At 38.2% G+C, this 22,418-nt stretch overlaps 1 protein-coding gene across 14 annotated transcripts in view; it reads right to left on the bottom strand.

The window, feature by feature from the left end:
• Ptprt (protein tyrosine phosphatase receptor type T) overlaps window positions 1-22,418 on the bottom strand; it is a 1,059,888-nt gene that overhangs the window by 251,420 nt on the left and 786,050 nt on the right. The gene's annotated exons all lie outside the window — the stretch shown is intronic.

Here is a 22,418-nt window from a genome sequence, read left to right as displayed (position 1 = left end):
CGGGGCCCACGTGGAGACAAATAAAGGCAAGGTTGCACACTATCAGAATCTGTCGCGTGTTCTTCCTGCAGGCCGGGAGCGACATCGACACAATAGTATTTGCTTTTCTTTGAAATAGGAAATACAGCTAATAACTTTCTAAACAAAGGAATGAAGGTAAAAATTCACTACTGGATGCAGCATTAAAGTATATATGCATATAAAGTGTATTGTGAAGCTATAATAATTAACCAATTGATACTAGAATATAAAATAAATAAAAATTAAATATTAAGTGTGTGTTTGAGAGAGACAGATAAAAAGAGAAAATTTTATGAATAGAATTAGTAACAACAATCAATAAAAAGAAAGTTTTATCAGTAAAGAAAATAAGGGAATTCCATAATTAGGAGACCAAAACTTCAAATTTAAGACCTCACCATATAGGAGAATCTATGTTATACTCCAGAAGTTGAGAATTTATTTATTTATTGAAAATTTTCTAGACCCCCACCCCAACAAAATACAACAATTGAACCTGGGCTGGAACCTGAATTGAATCTTCATAGACCTTAAAGGATGAGTAATTGGGACAACTGGGGAAATATGAATATGAATTATACATTGGGTGCTACTATCATATTAATGTAAAGTGTCCAGAGTGAAATGAGGTATTGTGGCGAGGTATGAAACTGACACTAACTAAAGATTTCAATTGCCCTGACTACTACAATTGACTCTCAAATATTTCAATAATACTTAAGGAAAGAAAGTAAATACGGCAAAATGCTTACAACTGGTAAACCTGAGGGTAGGATATATAGCTATTTATTGTACCATTCTTAGAACATGTACCATGCTTAGAACATTGCAGATCTGAAATCAAAAGGAAAGATGAACTTCAGTGGAAAAAATGTTTTCAAACAAAACAATAGAACAACTCAAGAAAGATACCTACATCTATGTGTGAAATGTCTGAAATGATAAGGAAGAATGAAAGAACAAATTACAAAAGCTATCCCCAGAAAATATGATGGAGGACAAAACAATATTTTGAAAAGACTATAGTAAGTGTGTGGGATAAACATGACGTGGGACACACATAAAATCAATATATTGCCTGAATGAATGAAGATATAGACTATATTTTCTCAACATAATGAGATGAAACTAGAAGTTAATAAATCAAAATTCTAAACAAATAAAAACCTCTTACTGGAAAATAAATTTTCACCGTCATTCTCACATGCAATAGGTGATCCAAACCACAATTTTGTACTCTTTGGGATGAGAACAATGATGTTTAATGCTTATGGGATGGGACTAAACCTGCTTTGGCATCTGAAAGGACTTTGTTATTAAACAAAAAGAAGGATAAAAATTAATTAAGCATTCTATAAAAAGAAAATGAGAGAACACAATACTTGAGCCAGATGGCTTTTCCAATGAGTTCTTTCAATCTTTCAGGAACTGATAATTCCCATGTTATATAAACAATTATGTAAGACAGAAAAAGAGGGAAATCATTCAAATTGTTCCAAATTATCCTCCAATACACTATTAAATTGGCTCCCCATAAGTACATCTTTTAGTCCAAGTATACAATAAAGACTCATTAATAGAAATTCTTAGAAAGTATCATATAAGTCCAAGTAAAAAATCAATATGATCATACAAGTAGATGTCAAAAACCATTTGATTACATTAAAGAACCAGATCTGATTGTAAAAGAGTGACAAAGATAAATTTCAGAATACACATATTTTCCTTATGCTGTTTTTAAAATATTTGTTTCAAACCTACAACTAATATCACATATAAGAGCAATCCACTGAAGTCCTAGTCAATGTGGCTGGGAGTTAGACGAAAAGGGCAACTATCAACATCGTTGGCATTATTGCCCAGAGAGCTGTCCCTAGTGCAGTGAAACATGAAACCAGAATAAGAGCTACTGGAACTGGAATAACAGGACACAAAAATGTCATTAGTCAAAGATGATGCAATTACTAGATGGTAAACCAAAACAATAAAATTTAATGAAAGAAATACAAAAGGTTTCAGCAAATGACATGGATGAAACACATACCCAGCATATGCGTGCGTGCACACACACACGCACACACACACAGAGTTTCCTTAAATACTAGCACAAATGAATCAGAAGACATAATAGGAAAAACATAACAGAACATACCACAAGCTCACTATTAGCAAGAAACAATTTTAACAAGGTTACTTTGCTTGGAAACTACATGCTGGAACCAATGTAGTTTTCCTAAGAAATAGCAAAGACTCAAATATATTTTTTCAGTATAAATATCCTCATGTTAATATAATCAGTTTAGATTAAGCAATAGTTTCAATACAACTTAAGCTAATTCTGTTAGAAGATGTGAAGGGAAGGTGATAAAGTGATTTTAAAACATAGGGAAACACAAATGAAAATAGCTAAGAATATTTTGAGCAAGAATCATTGGGGGACTAGATATTAAAATGTTTTATGAAGCTATAATTAAAATGGATGATACAGACACTATGCTCAATTGGATAGCTGGAAAACCAAAATTATAGTAGTATACACACACCAATGCACACATGTACACATACTCTCACATGCATTATATATACATACATATAAATGCATATGAGGTAAGATAGAAATACAGTGTATGCTTAAATTAAAAAATACTTATCACATCAAAAGACACTTTGCCATTCATACCCTTCAAAACACTCTTTCTTGAGAGTCAGTCATCCCATAGCTTTTGTGATTTCCTGAAGCAGTTCTGGAGGTCTTCTTTCATGAGTGTATTTTATTGCTCTGTCATGGATGCCTCAGTGCCTTGAACCGATTTAAAATAATTACCTTCCATAGTCATTTGACTTTCAGGAAGAGCTGGAATTCACATGGTTACAGATCCGGTGAATAAGATGGATGAGGACACACCATAGCAGTTATAAGCCTGCCTTTCCGGTGGATGTGGGAGCAGCATTCACTATCTTTATTCCACCTTGTAAAGACACTCAAGAAAGAAGATAGCAAGAACTACTTCAGAAAGAGGAAAGAATAATAAGATAAGTGTGTCAGAAGTAAGAAGGAAAACCTTGAGGGGAAGCAATGCAAAGGTATTTACTGTAAATATTCACTGCATCTTTTAATCATATTCCATATATATACTCACCAACATACATACACACGCATAAATATATACACACAATCACATACACATGCACAGAGGCAATATCATAGATCAGTAATACTGGAAGAACAGTTCACTAAATGACATGGAGAAAATATGCCAACTACTGTATTTGGAAAAATAAAAAAAATACTGTGTAAATATCATTGAAATGTTAACAACTACCATGATATGTGCAAAAGCAAGACATACAACTATAAGGGAGGATCAAAATTGTGTAAAACCTAAATTTTAATTTGGTAAAGAAACCCAAGTGTTAATTTTTAATCTCTTTGTTATTTCTGCATTATCATTAGTATTTTCATGATGAATCTGAATTAAACTTAATTTAAAATAAAATGAGAAACAATATCATAGGACCTACCTCAGTATTGTGAGAAGGCTCAAAGATCATAAGAACATGAAAATACTTTGAAAATGGAGTTTAAACGTAAAACATTACAAATAACTGTCATACATTTATAATTATTTTATGGATTTCCCCACTTGGATGTCATGCAGTCTTTGCCTAATATACTTCTGCCTTCTGAGTAATATTGACTATTTATTTAAGATATTCCATCCCTATCAGATTTCAGAAATGTTTTCTGAGTCTGTGTTGAAACAACTCAATCGATCAAAAATCCAGCAATGCATGAAGGAGAGCTGACTCAGTTTCCAATCACCACTGACCAGCAATTCTATCAGCTAATGTCAATAATTCACTTAACAAAAATCTAAAGTTTATGTGGACTTAACTAACAAAGAGTGCTAAATGCAAACAGTGCTGATCAAAAACACCTAACAGAAGCAGAATGCTGTAGGACCGGCTACTCTGAGGTCCACAGGACAACGCCATCCTCTTAATGTTTGAATGTCTTGGAAGTGCAGAATCTCAGTTCTGTTGAATCAGAATCTGTTTTGTGAAAGATCTCACGTTAATTCATTTGCATATTAAATTTTGAAAAGCAGCAAAGGGAAATAGAGCACTTTAGGGGATTACAAAGTTCTCTTTCTGCTTCTTGTTTTATTTTTTTGATAAACATTCTGAAGGGTTTCTTGTCTTGACTGTAGTGCAGAGTGAGGCTGCTTGTCTCCCCCCAGGCCTCCCGATACTGCCTTCTTCCTCATGCATCCTGGGAAGCAGTCCTCTCACCCTCCTGCAAGCTCTCAGTTAAAATGCCATTGTTGTTTTCTATAGGCACCTTATGTGTTGAGAGGAGCAAAGAAAATAAAAGGAAAAAAAATAAAAAAACAAAGTTGAACATGATGAGATTCAATAGGGATTCAGTCTCCAGACTTCACTGTTGAAACCCACAGCGATGATTTTGCAGAGAACTCCGCTGCTGCAACTGTTTTTAAAAGAGTAACCAATAGGGTGCCTGGGATGTCTTCTCTTGCAACAAAGAAAGTTTGGAAAAGGAAAGTGTTAGGTGAACTGCCTCTGAGTAGTTTGTGTAGGACCATCTGAAATCAATTATCTTCAAAATCCTTTCTAAACTCAAATGGAATGATCATTAATTAAACAATAAATTAATCATAATAGCTGGCATACTAGTGCCAGGTAGGGCAAATAAATGCTAAAGAAGAATTATAACATCAATTAAAACACTTCTCCTATGAGACTGTAATCCACCAATGGGCTTGTTTGCAGAAATGCAATGAGCTGAAAAATCACTTATGAATAGGAAGCTGTAGGTGCCAGGTCATCATCCAACAGCAAAAATACCATGAATTGTAGAGCTCCATCATGAATCACTGCATGTACAACATGGGAAACAAGAAATTTAAGCAAAATCATCAAGGCAAATACATCAAATCAAAGAAATTTCCTATGGAAGCATTGTCCTAAATGCAACCCAGCAGTTCTCCAAGTGTGGTCAATGACCTGGGATAGCAATACTATTGTTTGTTCCCAAATAAGTGCTTCTTGATTATAAATGCATCTCTTATTTTTTCCTGTCACTGATAAATATCAAAACTATTTTAATAATGAAACTTGCTTTGTGTTGCCTCATTGTGTCAATATTCACACTGTGAGCAATAGAACTGGTGGGTAAGACTGCTTGTTTCCCTGTGCGGATCAAGGTAGTGGCACACAAATGTATTTGTCCTTGTGTTCTTCATCACCAAGCTCTTGCTACCCAAATAGATGAAAAAAAATTGATGTGACTTAAGAAGGTCTTTTATGAAGCAATAAAAAGTTAATTTTATTTAATCTTAATCCTTGAGTCTTTTTAATATTCATAGGAAAGAATAGATACCATGCATATATCATCTTTCCAGTTTACTGAAGTACCATGGTTCCCTAAGTAAAAGTATTTCCCTGATTCAGATGCATATTAAACAAGCTATATTTTTCAGGAGCCAAATTTTTGAGTCAAGGTGTTGGTATGTTGCCCAGGGCTCAGGTGATTCTTCCTAGGTACCATTTGTATTTCCTTGAGAGTGATTGAAAAATAATGGTCATTCATGCTGGGATATTTGGTAAACATTTTATCCAAAGTAAATGAAATCTACCTGTCACTTTAAGGAAAACTAACGGTATTTGTTGTCTAAGACATAACTGAACTTTCAAGTAAAAATCAGAGTTTGGAAAACTCACATCTGCCACTGGGAACTTGAAAGACTGGTGATGATAGCAAATGTGAAATTTTCACGTATCATGATGAGTCAACATTTAGAAGATTTTTATAACTGAAAATTGTCCAATTGACTGAAGTGTAATGTTGCCAAATCATGCAAGAATAAAAGATTCATTTGCAGTGAAAAATGGACTGGTATATATTTTAATGGAACAGAATAAATGACATGGTTTGTGTCTAGATGCTCCCCCAAAGCCTCATGGGGTCATAGGTGGGGATTTTTCAGAGGTGGCTGGCATTCAGGGTGTATGATTACTAAATCAGTCCACTAATTGGTTGGGCACCACCCTAAACCCAGTAGCCCAGACAGAATGAAAAGGGGACAGAAAGAAGCCACAGATAAGGTCCCTGGCTTGTTTTACCACCGTCTTCTGACTATGAACTGTTTATTCTCTGTGATGCTTGTCTGCCACGCCGCCCTGCCTTGGAGCCAGCAGACTATGTACTGAAACCCTCGACAAACTGTGAACTAAATAAACTTTTCCTCCCTTAACTTTGGGTATTGGTATTTTGTCTCAGAAAAGAGCAAAGTAGCCAAGACAGTAGAAAAACTGTAAAAATATAGTTTTTGCAACAAAAATACAACTTTATTGCAGCACAATTTTAAGAAACTATCACTCTGAATTATGGTATAATATCAAAGAATATCCAAAGTTACCTTCAATGACTATTAAAATACTCTTCCTTTTTCCCCATTACATATCTGTGTGATGTTGGATTTTCTTTATTTATTTCAACCAAAGCAATTCATGGTAATAGTTGAAATGCAGAAATAGATGTAAGAAACTGATTATCTTCTATTAAGCCAGACATCAAAAATTTTTGGAAAACATGAAACTCTATCTCTTTATTATTTTAAAAACATAAATATTTTATTGATATTAATATGCAATGAGCTTAATATTATCTTTAAAATGAATTTAAATAGTTTTAAGTGTAGCTTCAATTTCTGAAACAGTAAATATGATTAACAAAATCTACATGAATAACACCTCTTTGGAACCTTACTATTTTTTAAGAGTGTAAAGGGGTCTTGAATTTAAGAAGAGTGAGACTCTCTGATACACATTTTTAAAAAGACTATTAAAATATCTGTAGCTCAAGAGTTTTCAGTCTTGGACCTAATTTTTTTTTTTTTTTTTTTTTTTTTTTTGGACTCAGTAATTCAGGCTTCGAGAATACTGCCCTATGCAAAGTGAGATGCTTATCAGCATCCCTACCCTGTACTCACTAACCAGATGCAAATGATGCTGCTTATACTAATCTAACATATCTCCAGACATTGCTACAGTAATGTGCTTGAGAACCATTTCCATAGGTAAATGGGAAAAGAATGTAAAAACACGAGTCATTAAAACCAGAAAATGTTAAGTATATAAAAATACATGAAAAATAATTCTATTTATCCAATAAGCCAAGAAATGCAAATCAAAATGTGCAAATCAATATGTTCCCATTTAAATGCATTAAATTAGCAAAAGTAAGCATAAATTACAACACGGCATTTCAGTGAAGTTGTGGTTGAACTGGCAGGATCATATTATCACAGTAGCACTGTTAATCGAGTCACCAAATTGGGGAAGACTCATAAACATTTTTATTACGTAGGAGAAAAAAAGATCGTAGGCTCTGGAATTAACATTGAATTTGAATACTGACTTTGAATCTTGCCAGTTCTGTGACCTTCCTTAGCTTATTTAAATAGTATCATTTGTAAAACCAAAGACAATTATGTCTTCATCAGTTATTATAAAAAATAGGTTCGATAGTATTGGAAGTGAATTCCTAGTTAAAAGTAGAAGATTTAATGCACTCTGTTTACCTCTTCTTACTCCTGAGATCTGGATCACACCAGACATGACAGTAAAAAATGAGAAAGCACATAAATCTACAGGGAACCCAAATGTCCATCAGCTGTGAAATGGATAAAATATATGCAGTATTTTTACACAGTGGAGTATTACTCAGCTATAAATAAGGATAAACTTGACGCTTTTAAACATAAATAGAAGAAACTTGAGAACATACTTGTAAATGAAATAAATCAGACACTGCTAAAAAGTAAATAACATCTTGGATAGGGGAAAGGAGAAAATAAAAAAAGGAAAAGATTATATACACACACACACACACACACACACAGCCACACACACACACACACACACATATATATGAACTAAATCTCTGTTAGTTCATCAAAAAGAACAGTTTGTGATTTCATTGTTTGACTGATCATTTTTTCATGCCTAAATCTTATAATCTGAACAACTACTTTGAAGATAACATTATGTAACATATTAATCTGTGGTAACCTACTGTTATTTTGTTTTGAAATTCTGTGTCATTGTTTCAATCCTTTTTTTTCTTTTTAAAATAAAAACTAAAAAAGGAAAATGAAGATAAAATCACTATGCACAAGTGACATAACTGCTTTCTTAGGACACTGAGAAGAAAAACTCAAATGTTATTGTAACTGCTTTTTAATAAACTATCTTTTTATAATTTTTTTAAAAAAGATAACAAGAGAGGGACGAGCAGTGAATGAGACTTTAAAATAAATTTCTAAAAGAGTGAAATTGTGAGAGAAGTATCTGGTGTGAAGGATGAAGAAAGTCCAAATGGGAAGGGACGTGAGCAGGAGTGGAGTTGGTCTGCTTCCCGGATTTCCAGAGGTACACAAAATTTTGGAGCAGGCAGGTTTGGAGACTGCAAGTGAAAAGAACAGCCGAAAAGAGTGGTGTGGATGAAACATCGTGCATGAAAACATCACACTCTCAGCCTCAGAGAGCCACACGCCGTCAGGCAGGAAAGAGAAGAGGTTTCATCTCTGGAGAATTTGAATGCCTCCGCCTCCAACAAGCAAAGCATTTCCAGTCAAGTTTTTCAACACCATGCTTGTAAAGAGTGGCTGAGAGAGTTGGTAGTTAGGGGAGCAGTGCATCCAAAATGAAGGAGAGCAGCCACTCAAATAAATGGTCGGGTAGAGTGAGTCCAGAAGAAACAGAATAGACATACTACATAAGTCAACAAAGTGCTTTCTCTGGAATCAAACTGGTATCCTGAGGAAAGGCTGGAGCATGATTACTGCATAAACAAGAAGTAGATGCCACAAGAGCAAAATATTTCAGAGCACAGCGAATTGTTCTTAAAAGAAAAAATTGTAATTGCTGAAACTACAAACAAATGCAATCTAAGGGTAGATTTTTTTTTCTAAAAAATAGGACAAAATGACCAAAATAAAAATTTTAAAAAGAATATTTCGTGGAAAATTCCTCTGTGGAAATAAAGATGTTTTTTAATAAATATACTGCTTAAAGATAATAGAATAATGACAGAATCTATGATGAATTAAACAAGCCAAACCTCACCACTGTGCAAGATAAGGAGAGTACTCAAAGGCATATAAACAATGGTTAAGAACCTCAGATGATGGAGCTCTGGTATCATGATCAAATTTCACATTAGCCACTTACTAGCTGGACAGTTTTGTTCAAACTACTTAGACTGTCACTGCTTTGTGTTCTTATTCGTAAAATAAAGACAATTTTAGTTCTTTCCTATGGTTTTGATGAAAATTAACTGAGTTAATATATGCAAAGTTCTTACAATAGTTCCCGCCACTTAGTAAGCTTTAGGCTAATTATACAATGCTATAATAAAAATAATATATCACTTGGCTCTAAAGTGACCTGCTTTTATGGAAATACAAAATTATCCCTTGTATATGTGTTTAACTAAAACTAGCAACCTAACTACATTGGGAGGATGGACAGGAAGTATTGGATGACTCAAGACAGCCAAATTCTCATCTATCATAATAAGAAGTAAATAATGTCTACAATCAATAACTGTAAAGTAGCACATTATGTAGTAGCATTGCCAGTTCCCAGAAGAGAATGGCAAATAATTGAAAAGCAGTTGCCTCTGGGGGACAGAGCTGAGGGGTTGTAGATGGTGGAGTAAAGAATGATTTGACTACTTTGTTTTCTACATATATACATTATTTTGAGAGGATTTTAAATTAAAGAATTAAAAGGGTTATGTTTTTTGAATTGGCTGTCAGTGCCTGGCATATAAGAATAGATACTCAATACTGTACAGATCTATTTTATTCATTTAAGTAATTCTACTTCTGGGGATTTTTCCTATTTAAAGATATAATACCAAAAGAAAAACATGAATAAATATGTTATTGCTGAGTTATTTATAACCACAAATTACTGGAAATTCTCCAAATTTATAACCACATGAAAATGGCTAAGAATTATGCAAAAACCTGATAGTGTTATAAGTCAAAAACATAATTTTATTGTTTCAGATAGCTATGGATAACCAAACTCACACACACACACACACACACACACACACACACACACACACACACACAGTGTCTCTGATACATTTAGACCAGTAAACAGAAACCTGAGAGAACCAGGGAGTCTAAAGAGAAGAAACAGAGACACAGTTTATCTTCATGCTAACAACCTTATCTGGCTCCCAAACAAGGACTCACAATTGTTTGGATCAATGTGCAGTGAAGGTATCTTCCAAAAAGTGAACTTTATTTTTTGCTCTGCAACACAGGCCTTTTATTCTTCAAGTTCACACCATAGTCAGAGAGAATACATACCAACAGTCTATGACTCCAACAGCAGTGACTACAGCTATTTAGGGACTCTCTGCCCCATGCTTCTACAATCAAACTCAGCATTCACAGAACCATGTCTTGCCTGAAAGTCATTCACAGATGTTGCTCAGCCTCCAGCTGACAGTGTCTCAGAAAACCCATTTCTCAGCAAAGATATTGATGAAAACCACATAATAGTGCTAAAATATTGACAACATAATGCATTTACATTTGCATCAGAACCTACAAGGTTGTACAAGACTCATAGACAGTAAAGGCAGTGAGCAAGTTTCTTTGTCTACTTAAGTCGAGTCATGGGTTGCAATTCAGAGCTCGAGTCAACAAAGCTCAGCTGGATGTTACCTTGGGTGTCTGGGATCCACTCCTTGCAACTGCTTCTCAAACTTTAGCATCCAGTAGAGTCTCCTAGAGGACCTAAATACACATTGCTGGCGCCACCCATTACGGTTCCCGCTCAGTATGTGTGTGTGTGTGTGTGTGTGTGTGTGTGTGTGTGTGTGTGTGTGTGTGCGTGTGTGCGTGTGTGTAGGGGAGATAGTGGGAGAGGTGACCATTTATACTTCTAACAATTTCCTAGATAATATTGATGATCAGGGACCATATCTGAGAACTGCTGTCTTATAGGCAACCACTTTTACCAAAAGCAAGTGGAAAAAAAGTCAAGACTTTGGTGAGGGAAGAAAAGCCAGGTGGAAAAGTTTTCCAAGGGTCTCTGATCTGCCATGGTTCTGACCCTATTAGGTAGACTTGGAACAACACCTGTGCCACCTCCACTTCCTTCCCAAGCACTTTGCAAGGTTCTCCTGAGCTCCAGACCTGAACCAAGTCTTGCTGGTCAATTTCTGGAACTGAAAGATGACAACACTTCTTGTCTACGTGAGCCAACTGTGCTCCTGCAGAGGCCACCCTTTTAGATTCCAAGAAATTATGCATTCGTTAAGGAGGAAATTAACACCTCAAAGCAAACTATAATTAGGAATTCTTCAATTCAGTTTATGCTTTTTCAATTAGGCACTCTATAATTTTAATCATGGGAGCATTAACATGTTTCTGTAATTTATATACCTGTGGTATAATTAAGACTGGGAAACACATTGCTCTAAACCTGAATGACAGTGATTGTTTCCCTTCACACTTGCGGAATCACAGGTCCCCGATGGAGAAATAGTGCCAATTTCACAGGAGCCAATTGTGAGCAATAGAGGCCTTTGAGAACACTCCTGATGTCAAAAAGTGACGGCTGCGTACAGATCACGCTATGCCTTTGAACATGTGGCCCATTGCATACATCTGTCTCCCAAAGCTTCAACTCCTATTGTGACTTCCAAAACATTTACACCATTAGAAAATGCTTTGGACAGTTATTCTTGGAAACTAATTTCAATTAAGCAGGAACAGGGTGTCCTGGCAGGGGAGACGTTATCTGTAAGCTGTGGGAAGCAGATGGCTTTGAATTGGAGAAATTGAACAATAGGCTAAAACTTAGCCTGGATTAGGACCAACCACCTTTTTAAAAAACATTTATTCCTCTTCCCACTCTCCCTAGCTCTACACCTCTCTCATGATTTCAGCTTTGCCTTTTAGACACAAAGCTGGGCCTGAATTCCATGTGCAACGTAGTTCTCTTGGGACTCTAAGCAGTTCTGCAAATTCAAGGAATTCAGAGGCACACTGAAAGTTTTTGTGCTTATTCAGACTGAACCTCTGAACTTTCTGAAGGTTAAAAACCTTCCACTTTTTTTCTCTTCTTCCTGCTCTCCCCACAATAGCAAATTCAGATTTGCTGACTGCAATAAAAGGAAAAAGAACATAATCAAAACTGGCCCGGGGGGACAATGCATACAGATTCTAACCCAGCTGAGTGACGCGCCCATATTGCCACAGCAGTTTGGCACTCAATATATTTTGTCTGATCTAAGAAAATACAGAACTTTTTATAGAGCAAAAGTTGGAAAATGGATTTGTTTCTCCCAGGCTGCCGTAGCCTTCCACAAAAGAATACAGATTTGTTCAGATTCGGATGTTCAGCTTCACCAAACATCCATCTTCTACCTCTGCCCCGACATCTGCATAGAAGTGATATATTCAGATATGCTATCATCACACAACAACACGACAGGAATTATTTTAGACAGCAGTCATTGTAATCACATAGGGGTGTGTTTTTAGCCCTCGTATGCACATGGATAGAGGAATAATAAGCTGGAAGAGATAGATTTTAGTTGAGCTCTTATGCTAGTTATCTTTGTGCTGAAACATACCAGAAAAGACATACGAGTTTCTAAAGCTATAAAACCAACAGAGGGCATGTCATGGTAAAATACAGTTGCTTCCCCATATCATGATAATGAGTAAATATAAGTCATGATCAAAATGTACTGTGAATATATATAGGAATTTATTACAGCAAGAGTTACATTGTCATTAATCCCCGTCAAAGGACTCCCGTCCTGCTCTATCCTATTGCTTTTGCCACTTTCCAAAGGATTTGGGGGAATCTGCTTTCATGAGCATTTTTACAAGATGTGATTTAAAAAAAAAAAAAAAAAAAAAAAAACAGTGGATGTTGCTATCAAGTGCCTTCCAATGCAAAAGTAGGTTTCTAAGAAGCCACAGTGTATCTTCATCCACTTATCTGGCACTGTGTGACTTCCGGCCCTTCTCTAAAATGACCAAAGGTAGATGCTTAAATCAGTTCGGGACAGAGCCAGCCGTGGCCCTCCAGAAGTATTCAGAAAGTGGAAATGTCAAGGGAACAAGCGTGTTTGAAGCAAGGGTGGGGGGTATTTTAAGAGGTATTAATAATGATATGTCTTTGATTATAATAAAGCTTTCAAAATTTAAACCTTCACCATATTAGAACCTCAAATGAAATGACCTGGGTCCCTGTAAGGCTTCTTTCTCCATATCTGCGTGAACTCTAGATTAAGCTGGCAGCACTCAAGGGGGGTCCAGAAAACAGTATCAGCATTGCCTGCGGGCTTGTTCAAATGGAGATTTTCAGGCCCCACTTTGTAGTCCCCTGGGATGGGTAGAAATCTGTTTTTTGATTAGATTTTCAGCTTGTGACCTGGTGTTTACAAAAGCTTGACAACTGTGGGAGCAATTCATTTCCCACATTTCATTCCCAGGGAAGGTGTTGCAGTGAAATTTTGGAAGAATAGTTTGGTAGATCATAGTCTCGGGAGAAAGTCCATCACTATAGGTATCTTTGGCAACCTACATATCATATCTGTGTCTAAGTCCTTATTACATTGCTCAATTTCCATGGCAGGATTCCTGACCTTTACCTCTGTCTCCACTGTTTGCACTCATAATCTCTCTGAAATAAAATCTGTGCATTGACTTCTTTGCTGTCGGTCCCCACTCCAGCCAGGGCCTTGAGCAACTGTGTAATATAGAATTTTCTACTGTGATGAAAATGTTACTTATTATGGTAGCCACTACCTATGTGTGGCTATTTGAAATGTGGCTAGTGCAAGGAATGAACTGAAGTGTTTTTGTTTGTTTGTTTGTTTATTTGTTTGCCTTTTTGAGACAGGGTCTCTCTATGCAGTTCGGGCAGGCCTTAAACTCTCTTTGTAGCCCAGGTTGGTCTCGAACTCGCAACACAATCCGCCTGCCTCAGTCTCCTGAGTGCTGGGGATTACAGGTGCGAGAAACCACACCTGGCTTAAAGTTTTAATTTTATTTATTAATTTAAATAGCCATATAGTAAAGGATTAGGCAGTGCAGGTCTAAAGTCTTATGCTTAAATCTTTCTTGTATTATGAGAGCAGTTACCCTCAACCTTAAAAACAGACATTTGCTTTATATATCACTTTCCTGTAGCTGGAACAAAATATTCAAAAAACGTACTTTAAGAGGAGGAGACATTTATTTGGCTCACAGTTTCCAGTGGGTTAAGTCCAAAGTCAGATGGCTTCAAAGTAAAAACAGCATGGTGGAAGGGCCTGGAGGAGGAACCCTTCTCTGTATGGCGGCCAGGAAGCAGAGAGAGAAGGGAGTAGCCAAGGAACAGAATATCCCCTTCCAGGTTATTCTCTCCGTAAGTCACCTCTTCTAATCTCTGCCAACCTCTGAACACATAAAACCTTTGGAGGACATTTTTTATCCATATGATAACACTTTATATGTTTATAAGCTGTATAAGGTGCTTAGTGAGCCAATAATTATGCAGAAATGCACTAAACAGCAAATCCTAAGCAGCTATAGCTAGGGAAAAAATGGTGGGATGTACTGTGTGAGGGAGTAAGAATATGCACAAATTTCATCTTCCTATTGGGGTAGACTTTCATCTTTAAGTTATTCTTTTTCTACCAAAAATCTAGGACTTTCAGGATCACTTCTCTCATTGCTGCTGATATACAGCAACTCTCTGAGCAGCCCCAGGCATCTGGAGCAGGCAGTGTAAAGAATGCTTTTTGGATAAGAACAAACCTCCCTGGATTCTAACATGGCACAAATCCACGCATGAGCTCAGAAGAACATCAATAGATCGGGCTATAGCAATGCACTTGATGGAAGCAGACTTGAAAGTCTGACCTTTGAGCAGTTGCTGACAGAGAGACTGAAAGCCATCGGTTATCAGTTGCTCTAGATCTGAGACAAAGCAGTGATACAAACTATCATGGGGCACAGAACAGTAGGAGAAATAGAGGTCAGCAGGAAAACAAGTTAGAGAAAAGTGAGAACCAGAAGGCATCTTGCAGAGTCACTGTTGCCTTTGCAAAGGATTTCACCCCTGGGATGGGAGGGTTATCACTCTCAAACTACTTCTCCATTGGAAGCCCTTCCATCCTTAGCATGGCCTCTTGTTCCTTGACATAGTAGGCTGCGATGATTTTCACCTTTAATCCACTACACTACAACCACCACCACTGTCAGCCTTCTTACACCCAGACCATACTTCCACAGATGGCTTCTATTATTGACAGGTTTTTTTCTTTCCTCTTTGTGTCTGCACGTGGCTTCCTGTCTTCCTAGCCTATCTCTGACTTGTTCCCCCTACACAGACTCTTCAACAGTACCAGATCACCTGTTGGCTTGTCCTCAATATCTCTGTTATATGTAGGTCTCTTTTTACATTATCCTTTTAGCAAACTTAAAACAGACGTTCCATTTTCAAATATTTTTGTCAACACATTATTTTTTCCTATAGCCCTGCATCAACTCCTCTGAATTATATTCTACTAGAATAAATGTTTGGCACCCTTGGAAAAACACACAGATAAAATGATTGTATATTTGACTTTCTTATTTTAGATCTTTTTTCCAGTACTGGGGAATGAACCTAGGGCTTTAGTACTGAGCTACATTCCCACCTCTTTGTTTTTATTTAGAGACAGGATATCCCTCAGTCACCGAGTGGCCCTGAGCTGACACTCCCGCCTCAAGTTCCCAGAGTGCTGGAGTTACATGGATGTGCCACCATGGTTGGCTTTCTTCTTTTAAAAGAAGAGTCAAGATCAAGTTATACTGCCTCTGTTTCACTTCTGCATTTTCAGCCAGCCTTGCTTTTGTGCCATGTGGTTCCCTCTGAGTGTCACAGAGCTCTGTTCTGTTCTTCATCTCTTCTCTCCACTGTCCTTGAACAAGGTCATCCATTCCTCCTGCACTTCAAGCACCACCTGAATGCTAATGACTCCCAAATCCAAAAGCCCTCCTCAGACGCATCTCCAGCGCTGCAGACTTTTTAAATTTAAATAGTCCCTGTGGTAGGAGGTGAACATGACAACCACACTCTCCTTTCCCTCATGCCAGCAACAGTTCCCGTCTCCATCTCTCCAGATGGCAGACAGTCCAAAATAGAACATTCTTGTTCTTCATGTTCTGTTGACTGCTCCATTTAAATATTCTTCCTCAAACACCTGTTTTTCCTCCTTGAGCCTACGTAATATAATCCAGAATCCCAACATCAGAGCCAGTTCTCAGTAAGCTGAGTCGTTGGCCCATGGAGTAGGGGTGGGATGGGGATGGTGGTGGCTTATGACGGAGACTTACCACGCAGGTAGTGTAAGCTGAAGGGCACAAAACCCCACCTAAATTATTTGAGCATTACCCTTCTTCCATTTCATTTTTCTGAATGATCTTCCTTTTAAAAATAATTTAATTACGTGAACATAAAACATATTACATGATATGGGATAATAAATATTATCACAGGGAAGCAAGTTAACATTTCCATCTTCTCACACACTCAGCCTAGTTTTTATTTGTTTCTGTAGCAAGACTGAACGTGCAATTACTTTATAATTGTAGCTTGATGCCACATAGCCAGACAGCATTCCATCCAGTATTCCTCATTTCTGGTAGCTTCTTCTTGTATTTGGCTGCCTGTATTTTCTAGTCTGGAGCGATGCTTGTAGGCATGGCTACAAGTGCCTAATTACTTACAAAGCTACATCTCTATGCAGGTAACATAGAAGTATTTCTTATCCTCCCTGCCACTCCCATGAAATGGGAAACAGCACTCCTCATCGTTAGGACCCAGCAAGGGCAGTCCAGAGAACTGGAGGACTAAGCAAAACAAATGAGGGTTAAGAGAATGAGTGTCTCCATGTAATTACAGTTTCTCATCTCTCTCAATGTGGATAGGGACTCACAAACTCCTCAGGCTTCCCTGTGTTAATAAATCCTCCAAATTTTCATTTCTTCTTCCTAATTGGACACCATCATGTGCTGATATCTGAGAATCAGACAGTAATGATTCCAATTTTGTTCACTGCAGCTCCACGGACCAGCAAAACCCTTCTGCGATTGTTTCATGCGCTCCCACTCAGGGCTTCACAGTTATTAAAGGAATCCTGGAGGAAATTTGGCAATCGTTTGCTTTTCTTCCCAGTAAAAGTTTCTTCTTTCTATAAAAGTTGGCCTGGATCATCAATTTGTACTGCAGCGACTCACTCTGTATTTCAGAACTAGTCTTAACTAGCTACACCTGTCAAATGCAAACGAATCATCGAATCTCATCAGGGAGTGAAAATAACTTGCAATGATCTTTAGAAGCCTTCAGCCAGGTTACAGTGACTTGTAGTGTTCAACCTGTCATGCCCTGATTCTCCAAGCTGTTCTGTGCACAAGGCCTCAAAAACTCCAAGAAAACAGGTAACCTCTCCTAACCAGCTTCCTAGGTGACCCTTCAGGGGTCCTGAGTCTCTCCTGGATCATTCGTCTGGTCTTACATTGTTCTTGTGCTTTTGGTTTTTAACTCCTAGATTACCCTCACTGCCAGTGATCTCTCCTGAATAAGTGTTCTCACAAACTTTTCCTTTCCTCTGCATTTCTTGGCTCACAGAATGGCAGCATCCTGTATCCCACTAAACAAGACACCAATCTGAAAGTCATCCTGAATGCCATTCTGGATTATGCCTCTTCCTCCATACCCCACCCTATAGAAAAGTCATTAAAAGTCAGGCCCATTTTACCTCCTAAATGTTTTACCTCATCACCAAAATTAGTGTAACTCTAGTCACTTTCATTTCTCATCTAAATAACTGTCTCCCAGTGGAGTTGTTCTTGGCCCTAAGTTTGCTGGCCATTTAGCAACTAAGACATCCTAACCTTACACTCTTGATTTTATCTTTTGGAAAGGTACACAAATCTGGGGATATATTTTCAGGAAAATAGTTTTTGAAAATTTTATTATCTCTATAAATAATCGAGGGTGATCTGATTTGCACACACTTGCAAGCACTTTGCATGTAATAGAACACACATCAATATTTGGATATATATGGCAAATGGGCATCAGCTTATAGGAGTCTCAGATAATAATTCTGCCCATAGCCAAGAAGAGCTGGAGTCATTTCTGGCCTCAATAGTAACCCAAGTAACACATTAAATTACTACCTACCACACTTTACACACTTCAGGCTATTAGACCTTCAAAACAATCTGCGATGTGGATATTCCTATTTACCAGTAAGCAGTTTGAGTTTTAAGACATCAAATATCTGGTCAGAGACCACAATGTGGGGCTGCTGGATTAAGTTTGAATCTGATTCCAGGAGCCACTTTTGAGCCACTGTAGCCCAACTGGAAATTGGCTGTGGCAGAAAAAGCATAAAGTCCCAGCCTCCCTTGGGGATCCAGTCCTATACTCTGAGGATGCAACAGTCAAGTGGATGCTGAACATCCAAGTTGCTGACCGAGAGAAGGTCAAGACAGCAGAAAGTGATCTATCCTGCAGCCAGGATGGAGTCAACCCTGCACGTGGCATATTTGAATCAGATGTTGGAGAGGAGAGAAATGAAACTTCAGCGGAAAGCATGTTGTAAGAAAATTGATTACCCACGGACAAAATACTGGGCATGTACCAGCTGAATGTTCCATGTATTTTAGGACAAAGCCCAATCCCAGAGTGAAGAAGTCCTTGATTTAGCCCTGCTTACACTGTGTTCTGTATTCATTTCTCTACCTCTGGCCACTCGGCTGCTTGTGGTTCTCTAAACACACCATGCACCTCCTCTGCCTGGGCTCTTGCATGTACAGTTCCCCCATCTTCTTCTCTCCTTCCCAAAGTCCCCAAATTTCCACAGGACTCAGCTTAGGCAGCACTGCATCCAAGAAGGCCTCCCGCTCTAGCTTCCAAGCACACCAGGCTCAGCACTGAACTCTCACGGAAACTTCTGACCAAGTCCACTGGCTCCTCTGCACTTTTCCTCTTCTATCTAATTTTCCAATTGTTTTTCTTTACATACCTGCACCATTCAAAACAGGAGTCACTACCTTTCTCATAAGAAGAAATAGAAATTTCCAGGCAACAAAAACATGAAAAGTTGCTTGATACTTTTAGCCATTAGGAAAACACAAATCAAAATTACAATGAGGCTATTTTTTTCCATCATGGCCAACTAGAAACATAGATACATGAGGGAAGCTCTGAAAATTTGCAGTAGAAAGTTCTCAGAGAAAGTCAAGAAAGTGAGACACAGGAAGGCAACTGGAGGAGAAACCCTTGAGCTTCCAGAAGGGAAGCTGAGCAATGCCTGATCATCTTGCGAGAGGATCTACAAGAGACAGAGGCAGAATCTTAGGGGCAGCCAGGCTGCTGGAATAAGCTCCTGACCTTCTCACCCTCTGCACCGGGTAAAGGCAGCCAGTGAAGGAGATGTTTGCAAATTAAGGCACCAGAGAAACTGAAAGCTAGAGAGCTGAAAGCACCTGTGAGCCCTTGGGAAAGCTGAAAACAAGCCTAGGATCCAGCTTAGTGACCCAGATTTGAGCACTGGAAAAGCCTCCGCTCAAGGTGTTCCAAGAGTAGGCAGTGACTGAGCATGAGGAGACTGGGGAAAAAGTAATTTCAGTGGCTCCCAAGTAAGCACTTGCCCATTCTTCCATCAAAGATCAGGAGCATTGTGCCCACAGGATAGCCTTCTCACTAATTCCCATCCCCATTCCCTACATGGGACCACACCTCCCCCGTCCCCCGCAGACAGGGGCTGCTGACCCCTAAAGCACCACTAAGTTCACAGGCTGGAGAGGGATGCTTTGCAATGAGTGGAGAGGTAAAAGCCATATGCAAAGAGAGGAGAGCAGGGCCTTGGCCAGACAGAGGGTGAGCTACAGTGTGCTTAACAAGAAACCTGTAGAAAGGGAGCACAGAAACCATTTCAGGTTTGTCATGCAGGGAAAGGAGTAGAGAGCAGGAAGGCCTTTGGGGAAATCTGCAAAAGACTGAGTACTGAGCCAACCACACTGTACCCTTCTTCCTTCTATTTAACTGAAGGTGTCCAATCAAAAGGCAAAGGCAGGCTGGGGATTTAGCTCAGCCGCACAAGCACCTGCCTGGCAAAGATGAGGTTGTGAGTTCGATCCTCTGTACCAAAGAAAAAAAGGAAGGAAGGAAGGAAGGAAGGAAGGAAGGAAGGAAGGAAGGAAGGAAGGAAGGAAGGAAGAATACAAAAGACAAATGCAAAACATCCAGCTAATCATACACCCAGAAGCCAAATAGAAATCTAGCAGGAGACCCCTGGCTTACAGTGAGAGGGTGGGTTCAGTGGCCTATCACAATTCCCTTCTTCTCAGTCATTTGTAGACAACTGAACATATCATAGGAAAGGCCCTGGTTCAGAGGCTGAGAAAGGTGAGGAGACAAAAGAAATTGGGGACAAGGAATTTAGAAACAGAAGGAGGTAAGTGAGAAGGGGTAGAAGATCAAAAAGGAAACAAGATGTGTTATGAACACTCACCTACTCCCCAAGCTGAATGTAAACATCACGTATTACAAATACGTACTAATAAAATAAAAATATTTTAAGAAGTATCTTGTGGTTCTCTAAACACATCTTGTGTATCTTGTAGTGACAGTATAGGAATGACCAACCCGCAGAAATCCATCTAGATGCCCCAGTAAGTCAAAACTTCCCCATTTTGAACACAAGAGAAAAACTCACTGTTTGAGTTCAGAATGTAATGCAAATCAGACTGTGAAAATACTTTAATAGTTTCTAGCTGCATTTTTAAATTGCTGCTGTTTCTTTTCTTTCTTTTCTTTACTTTCCTGTTTTTCTTTCCTCCTTGTATCTAGGACACAAATGGGAGGTATTTGTATATGTGCCAAAGGAAAATAGAAATTAACCAATGTTTCAATATAAACAATACCTTCCATCAAGTTTAGGTAACTATCACCAAAACTGTGTATAGGCAATTCGAACACAAGAAAGCTATCAGCATATTAACAAGTTCTGAGCTTCTCACAGATTTCCTAAAGCTCCAGTAACACTTCCCTTCTTCTGTATTCCTTTTCCTGTTCCCACAAATACTCTGTCTTTTCTCACTGCTGCCACAAAAAACTGACACTCAAAGTTATGAGAGGAAAGGTTTATTTTTCTCAGTTTGCAGAGGTTTCAGTCTATAATCGGCTGACTTCAAGACAGGGTGGCATATAGCAGAGGGGCAACACTCTATGGCATCAGAAGACAGCAAAAGCAAGCAAGCAAGCAAGACAGATAAGGCTCTGTCCCCCTGCATATTGTATGCAGGACTAAGATAAACCAATCAGTGGACTGATTTACTTATCACATACCCTTAATCCCAGCATTACACATTCTAGATTCAGCCACCTCTGAAAAAGCTCTGTGACCACATGAGGCTTTAGGGGGCCACAACCATAACACTCTCTCAAACCTCCTCCTTTCCATCAGCACCCCACTCCAGTTGTAAAAATAAAATCAGCAGAATTTGACATTCCCTCCTCTGTTTTTTCATCTCATTTTTGCTTTATTCCTTCTTCTCTTTTCCTTTTTCTTTCCTTCACCCCATCCCAGCTTACCTACCAGAAGTAGCATAGTGTAGTCTTTATGGGTCATGAAAAATTTGAAGCCAGCTTTTAATATGCATCAGTGACTTACGGTTGAGTATGTTGATGCTGATAATAATTAGAAGGGATTCTCTTCATGCAACAGAGCAACTGGAGCTGATCCTTTTAAACTGAGTAGGAACATAAATACCAAAATGCAACCAAACCTCAAGATCACATCACTGGAAAGCAGATAGAGCTCTCCATACTAGCAGCAAAATATTTCTACTCTGAGCCTCAACCTTTAATGTGCACACACACACACACACACACACACACACACACACACACACACACAGAAAGAGAGAAAAGGAAATAAGGCAAAAAGTACATCCAAAGTTTTTTGATTCCCCAAAACTGATCCTGTAGTCATGGGGAGGCTGCTGGTGGGGCAGCTAAAACACAAATTGGCTAAAGTGCATGAAGGAAAAAAGAAACTAGAAACAGATTAATAAGACATTCACCAAGATTACAGATGATGTAATTAAACAAATAATGAACTTAATTGATAAAATGATCAGTGAGTTTAATGTATAGACAAAAGGCTGGGAAAACTTGCCAATACAATATAAGACATGAATGCCCAGTTTAGTAAAGAATTAGACTTTATAAAAAGGTAACAAAAAGAAGTCCATGATAAAAAAAATATGTTGAAAGTATGAGCA

This window comes from Cavia porcellus, unplaced genomic scaffold (assembly GCF_034190915.1).
Source record: "Cavia porcellus strain 051 isolate PalLab524CR breed Dunkin Hartley unplaced genomic scaffold, mCavPor4.1 scaffold_5, whole genome shotgun sequence".
Classification (NCBI taxonomy): Eukaryota; Metazoa; Chordata; class Mammalia; order Rodentia; family Caviidae; genus Cavia; species Cavia porcellus.
Note: the sequence above shows the minus strand (reverse complement) of the source record. Positions and strands in the feature narration are given on the sequence as shown.